This window comes from Balaenoptera borealis (genome assembly GCF_965194805.1).
Source record: "Balaenoptera borealis genome assembly, chromosome: 2".
NCBI lineage: Eukaryota > Metazoa > Chordata > Mammalia > Artiodactyla > Balaenopteridae > Balaenoptera > Balaenoptera borealis.
In genome coordinates, this window is record NC_138867.1 from 106,308,548 (window position 1) to 106,316,229 (window position 7,682).

A 7,682-nucleotide genomic window follows, 5' to 3' on the forward strand; every position below is an offset into this window, starting at 1 on the left:
CATGTTGCTGCAAACAGCAAAATTTCATTCTTTTTTATGGCCATGTAATATTCCTCCACATCTTCTTTATCCATTTGTCTGTTGATGGACACTTAGGATGCTTCTGTATCTTGGCCATGTGAATAATGCTGCTATGAACATTGGGGGTGCATCTTTTCAAACTAGAGTTTTTGTTTTCTTCAGATATATACCTCAAAGTGGAATTGCTGGATCATACGGTAGTTTTATTTTTGGTTTTCTGAGGAACCTCCATACTGCTTTCTACAGTGGCTGCACCAACTTATATTCTACCAACAGAGTACAAGTGTTCTCTTGTCTCCACATCCTCTCCAACATTTGCTATTTGTATTCTTTCTGACGATGGCCATTCTGAAAGGTGTGAGGTGATATCTCATTGTGGTTTTGATTTGCACTTCTCTGATGATTAGTGATGTTGAGCATCTTTTCATATGCCTGTTGGCCATCTGCATTTCCCTTTGGAAGAATGTCTATTCAGTTATTCTGCCCATTTTTTAATTGGGACGTTTGCTTGTTTGATGCTGAGTTATATGAGCTGTTCATGTATGTTGGATATTAATGCCTTATCGGTCGTATCATTTGCAAATACTTTTTGTAAATAGATATAACCCTTGTGGAGGGCCATTTGGCAAAATCTACCAAAATTTTAAACGCACATACCCTTCAACTCAGTAATTCCACTTCTAGAAATTTATCCTACAGATATATGCAGATAACATACATCCAAGGTTATTTGTTGCAATATAACTAAAAATAGCAAAAGACTGGTATTAACTTAAATGTGCATTAACAGGTGTCAAGTAAAATAAATTATGGTAAATCCATTCTACATGATACAGCTATTGAAGTGAATAAGAACCTCTTTACATATATGTATATAAGCTCAAAGACATATTAAGTGAAAAAAATAAAAGCAAGGGCAGAACACTGTGTATAGTATGCTACCATTTGGATAAAGAAAGAGGGAAGATATATATTCACATTTGTTTAAGCATACATAAAATTACTGGAAAGAGCTATATGAAAATAACTGCCAGTGGGGAGCAAAACTGGATGGCTGACATAGCACAGGGAGCTCAGCTCAGTGCTTTGTGACCACCTAGAGGGTTGGGGTAGGGAGGGTGGGAGGGAGACGCAAGAGGGAGGAGATATGGGGATATATGTATAGCTGATTCACTTTGTTGTAAAGCAGAAACTAACACACCACTGTAAAGCAATTATACTCCAATAAAGATGTTAAAAAAAAAAAAACTGGATGGCTGGTGGATAGAGGGGGAGGCTGACTCTTCACTCTCTATACTTTTATACCTTTGGATCTTTGATCCATGTTAACGTATTATTCATTAAAATAAAATAAGATAGTAAAGAATGATATTGGCTAACAATAGTCACTTGCCTTGTGCTTGACACTCTACTGTTTTACATATTATTTTATTTAATTCACGCGTTTTTTAAAATGTTCAATCTCACTCATGATAAAAGAAATGTAAGTCAAAACCACATAAAGATAACACTTTTCACTTATCAGATAGGCAAATATCCTAGAGTTTGATAACACACTGTCTTGGCAGGGGGAAATGTCACTTTCAGAAGAGGTCACTGAGACCCAGGAAGGCTAAGACCTCTCTGTAGTCAGGGGTGGGGCTGGAGTATTATCCCAGAAGATCTGGGCCAGATGCCATGCAACCTCTCACCACTAAAGGGTGATCATATCAACATTTTTGTTAGAAGACACAGTTGTGATTATTCACTCTTCATAACAGTCAATAATTATCAACATAGATTGATGTTTTCAGTGATATTACTTAAGAGACTTAATAGATGATATTCAAAAGGAGTCACCAGAAATGCACTGGACCAGCCGTCAGGAGATGCTGTTTCCAGCCTGACTCGGCCATCACTTTAAATTCTCTTGGCCTTCATTTCTGCATATAGAAGGTGAACAAGGAAATATCTAAGTTTCCTTTCAAAATCCAAACCCATTATGTGACCCAAGTCAACTGGATTATCACAAGTTCTCCAGCATTTGGGGGTCACCCCTTTCTGCAAAACCAAGTCAGATGGTTTACGTGCCTGCCCCAAGTCATAACATGGTCTAGCCTCCTCAACTCTTTCCCTTTCCAAAAGTTGTACTGCTAATGTATTTAAGACCACAAGATTCATTTTGCACCCACCCACATGGAAGCCTGCTTCTCTGCTGTGGCCATACACCTAACAAGTTGCAGTCAGCTTCTGTCCCTTAGTGACGGTCACTGCTAGGAGCTCAGGAACTGACACCTCTTCCTGGATCCCACCCCAGCACCACTAACACAATAACAGACATTTTTAGGCATTACCAAAAGAATATAAAACAAGCAGAAACAGCTACAAATCAGTAAAGAGGGGATGCCCTACTTCTATACAGTATTCAAATCACTTTGCTGCATGAGTGGCTGGGGCCAATGCCTCTTCCTAATAAGGAAACAGGAAAATCCTACTGGTTTCCCCCTTTCCGAGCCCACCGCTAACAATAAAAGTCTTGTTATGAAAGGTACAGTAATTTGTAATTATAAGAGGGAGGTTTAAGGCAGAGAAGTTTGGTTTTAGTCTAAGGGGGTGTTTTTCTCTAAGCTACAAATAGTGGAATGCCCAAGGAGGTGACTACGGGCAAGGGTTCATGAGCTTCCTTATATTTACTCACCCATCCCCTGAAGGTCATAAACTCAATAAAGAAGGAGAAAGCACAGAAAACAGCTCCCCTGTTTCCCCTAATTAAAACATCATCTCTGTAATAGGTGAAAGCAAAGTTTTCAAGTTCCCATGTGATTTAAAATCCCTTTTATCAACAGTGTGACAGAGAGCAAGAAAATTTACACACCCTTGGGGCAAGACAGTGAAAATATATTACTATCCTGTGCAGGTAGATGTAAATTGCCACTGGTGATTTTTTTACATACAGATGTAGAAATAAATGCACAGGCCAAACCTGTTATTAATATTACAGGGCATATTGGATATCTTTTCCAGAATTGAAACAGTCTCAAGTCCTGTGTTAACAATGGCAGGAACAATTTCATTACCACAGCAGCAATTTACAGTTAGTCTCTCAAAATCATTTAAAATGACCACAAGGAGAAGTTGAAAAGCAAAAGAGTTGCCTACATGGCCTCTTTCAGATCTTCAATGACATTACGGGTCTCTCCAATTACCTCCAGTACTCTATATTATTTTGCATGTACTCTCCAGATAACTGCCTAAATAATGGTAAGCAGTGTAAGTTCTAGCACTGCCACTCACAACTGTTTTAAATTACTTGGGTCCATTCTCACACAGTAGCTGCCATTCTCCATGACTTGAACAGGTGAAAAGATAATTATGTCAGGAAAACTAATGGCTCTGTTTTTCTCACTTCGGGGATTAAAAGTACCTATTTTCCTGGGCTCATCACCTTACCCTCCAACCTGCCAATAAAAATATTCTATATTTCCTTCAGAATTCATCAGGCTTCCCTGGCCTTTCCAGGTGCTTCTAAACCTTTGTTTAGTAATTTTCCAAAGGAGAACGTGCTATATTGTCCCATGACCAGTGGATTCAAACATGGGTATGAGGTCCAGTGTTCTAGAAAAGATGGGCAAGGGCCAGATCACCTGGAGTCAAGCCTGGGGTTAAGGCACTCCCTTTCTCCCACCTCAGGGCCCTGGCAAGACAGCTGTCATCTTGAAGCCACCACTTCATCAGTGACAGGAAGCATTCGGCCTCTTGTCAGTTGGGGTCCAACACACAGTGACTGAGCCACCTCTCTGATGCAGACTGTGCAGCTGAGGCAATCAGAATGCTTTTAGCACAACAAGAGGTAGAATGGTGTCCGGGTTAGAAGCTCAGTTGTCTGCCAGCTGTGTAATCTTGATGGAGTCACCATTTTCTCAATTAAAGTGGGGATAATACTTAAATCATGAATTCTTTTTGAGCACTAAATAAGTTTGTACATATAAAGTGCTTGGAACAGTGCCTGGCACAAACTACCCACCTAATAAATGCATTAAGTACAATGAGCTATCATTAAATTAATTTTGGTTCTTAAAATCCAGCCGCCATTCCATGGGACCAGCTTTCCAACTCACATTGACATTCTAAGGGGCCAATGTCCTGAAGTCTCTTGGATTAGACGCTATTAGATCCCATCTTGTGGATCTCATTTAAACAGGCAGCAGGTATGTAGGTTCAGGGAGTGTAATTATCCGCCGTAATAAACTAGGTATGCTAAACAACCATGGATCTCCTCCTCAGTAACTTCTCTAATTCCATCTGAAATGGTTTTCTAAGAATGGGGAAATTTAACCATTCCTTTAACTCTCTCTTTGCTCCTTATCCAGATCAGCAGTTTGAATGGATGGGGTAGCTCATGATGTAAATGATGCAAATAGATGATCTCCTTCAATGAACTCTGATCTTCACTTCCAGAGCCTGACTGGGCAGCAGAGTCAAATCCCCTTCTTAATAAATATTAAAAGGGGTGTAGGTCTGATCATTCCCTGTCACCCACTATAGAAAATGGGGCCACTTCAGTGCCAATTGCCCTCAGCTTTGGGCTTTTAAACCAAAATTATGAGATAGTAGGAAATATCTCATTTGACATCCTGTTTTGCCCTGGTGACTTCTTTTTTTTCATTTTTAATGACATTTATTGTTTTATTTCTAACTTTACAAGCAATACCTGTTCAACGCAGACAACTAGAAATACATAAAAGCATAAAGTAAAAAATAACATCACCCATAATCCCCACCCTCTAGAGATAACCATCATTAGCATTTTGATGCACTTCCTCCCAATGTCTACATATTTTTAAATTGAAGTATACTTGACCTACAATACTATGTTAGTTACAGGCACACAACATATTGATTTGATATTTCTAAACATTACAAAGTGATCACCATATGTCTAGTCCTACTGACTTCTTTACCTTCCAATGCATTTGGAAATTCCAGGTCACCAGCAAAATGTCAGTAAAACTATACACAATGAAAGAAGGAACCCTGGAAAGTCCCTTTTGGGGTCAGCCAGCAGGGGAAATAGCATAGCATTGAGCGTTAAGAACGGCCACTGATCAAATTTAACCAAAGGCAAGTTGTCTTAACTCAGAACATCCCAGAAAGAGTAAATGAGAAATAAAATTGACTTGATTCATTGTGGCAGCCAACAGATAGATTTTGTTTTATTTTCCTCCTGTCCTACAGGATAATCTTTTTTTAAGGCAAAGAAAAAAATATAGATGAAAGGAGCAAGGTAAATCCCAGGTCAATTTTTAAATAAATTCCCTACTTTGTCCAAAAGGAGTGCTGAGTTCACAATGGCATAAGAAAACTAGAATAGATACTGGACAGTTGAAAATGTAATCAATTAGCAATGCCCTTGAAGGCCACAGCATACTGAGTAACTAACTCCCAGCAGGACTTTGTGACAAGCAAGTTCAGTCAGGAAGCAAACATCCCCTCATCCTCTCCTCCCATGGGGACAGACCAAGGAGACATGATGAATTGGCTCTTGACTTGTGACAGGTTTTTTTCTTATTCTGTTATACACGAGGTAATAAGGTAGTGATCAAGGCTGCCTCCAGCCTTTGGGTTTAAAATATACCCAAGGTGGGACTTCCCTGGTGGCGCAGTGGTTAAGAATTCGCCTGCCAACGCAGGGGACATGAGTTCGAGCCCTGGTCTGGGAAGATTCCACATGCCGAGGAGCAAGTAAGCCCGTGAGCCACACCTACTGAGCCCGTGCACCTAGAGCCCGTGCTCTGCAACAAGAGAGGCCACCACAATGAGAAGCCCGTGCACCGCAACGATGCTCACCGCAACTAGAGAAAGCCCGCGTGCAGCAACAAAAACACAATACAGCCAAAAATAAATTTTAAAAATAAATAAAAATAAAATAAAATATATCTATACCCAAGCTCACACAATACAATAAGAAGTTGATTATTTGCCATTAGTTTAGAAAACACAATGTCATATGCCTTGGATTTGGGGCTTATACATTTATCATTTCCTACACAAGATATACTGACAACTCTCACTTCTGATAATTTAAAAAAATTATGAACGTCTTCTATGTGTAGCACAACGATCAATTTTACCTTACAAAATACATTTTGCTGCCCACACATTACCATTTTATCTGGCCATTTAACTACAGATAATGATCCTTTATGAATCAAGCCCACAACCTGGAGATTTTCTATCACATGTTCCTTTGGACCCTTGCAAAAACAATATAGAATGCCTGCGGTGTAAAATTAGGCCAAAACTTAATTATCTTGCAGCCTGTTTCCTGAGTTTAATTAACTTTTCTGAGTGGTTTCTACTGCAGTGAGGACTAGGCCCATTTTGTATTATTTAGTATCATAATTTCTCTTCTCTCTCCGTTCCAAGGACACCACAAGCTCCCTCCGGTCCTAATTGCCATGGCAAATGCAGATATGAGAACTGCAAAACAGCTATAACCAAAATGAACAATGTGCTGCTGTGCATACTAACATAGGGATGGAAATCTATGTGTGTGTTATCTCTAATCCCTTCTAGCCTCTAAATGAACTGACTTTAAATATTTAATTATCTTGTTAAGTAAATTCAGATTATGGATTCAAATCCTCGTCATCACGGATCATCAGGCTGTTTCAGAAGGAGAATAAATTGAGGCCAGGCCAACAGCCTTTTATAAACTAGAATATGATGCACATTTATAGTTTAATCTGTCCTCCTTCTCCATGCCTGTGAATACTGCTTCTCTGGACCTTGAGAGGGCTGGACGTGGCAAGACATTCTGCATCTGGAAAGCATCTGAACCACGCCCCACGAGTAGTGGAGCGAATGTGGCCTTTGGAGCCCAACAGATTAAAAATAATCCAGGCTGTTTCATTATTTGCTCTGTAGCCACTGGCAAGTTACTAAGTCTCCCAGCCTAGACTGTCCTGCTGTTAAATGCAGGTAAAGGTAGGTAAATGCCTCGTTGGGGGGTTTGACGATTAAATGAGGTAACCAATGAGCTACCTCACCTTCCCCTTCCCGCGTATAAAGCATTTTAGGGAAGAAAACCGTTTCCCTCCGGGGAGAGTTGTCAGCTGACTTTTAACATGTCAATATGCTTTGTGAATCCCTGAGAGCAGATACGAACAGGAAGTCGGACTTGAAGGAGGATAGGGCCTCTGTTGAGACAGGTAAGAACAAAAAGACTAGAGGAAAGTTTGCAAAGACCTAAACATTGTTTGTAACAAAAAATAAACGGAAAATCAGTAGAGGGAGAGAGGAAGAAAAAAAAGAACATAAAACAACCAGAATATTCTGATGTAAAGTGCAAGAAAGAGGGAGAGTCTATGACAAAAACCGAGGAGAAACCAGAAAGAAAACAGGAGCACTCCTAGGTCACCTCCCAGCCTCCGGGTCACAACTGTGCTGCCGATCTGCCCAGAGCCTGCCTTCACTCCACAGGGCTAGGAAGCAACTGAAGGTCGCTACTGGGAGATGCTGTAACTTTCTGATGCCACCAGGTACTTTGTGCCTACCCACCTCTCCACTCATTCACTCATTCCCGCTGCTGGTCCAGTCAGACAGCTGAGATTTTTCCTTGTTTTAAGCACATGTTACATCCTTAGTTCTGTAATGGGGAAGAGTGGCCTACCACTGTCCTG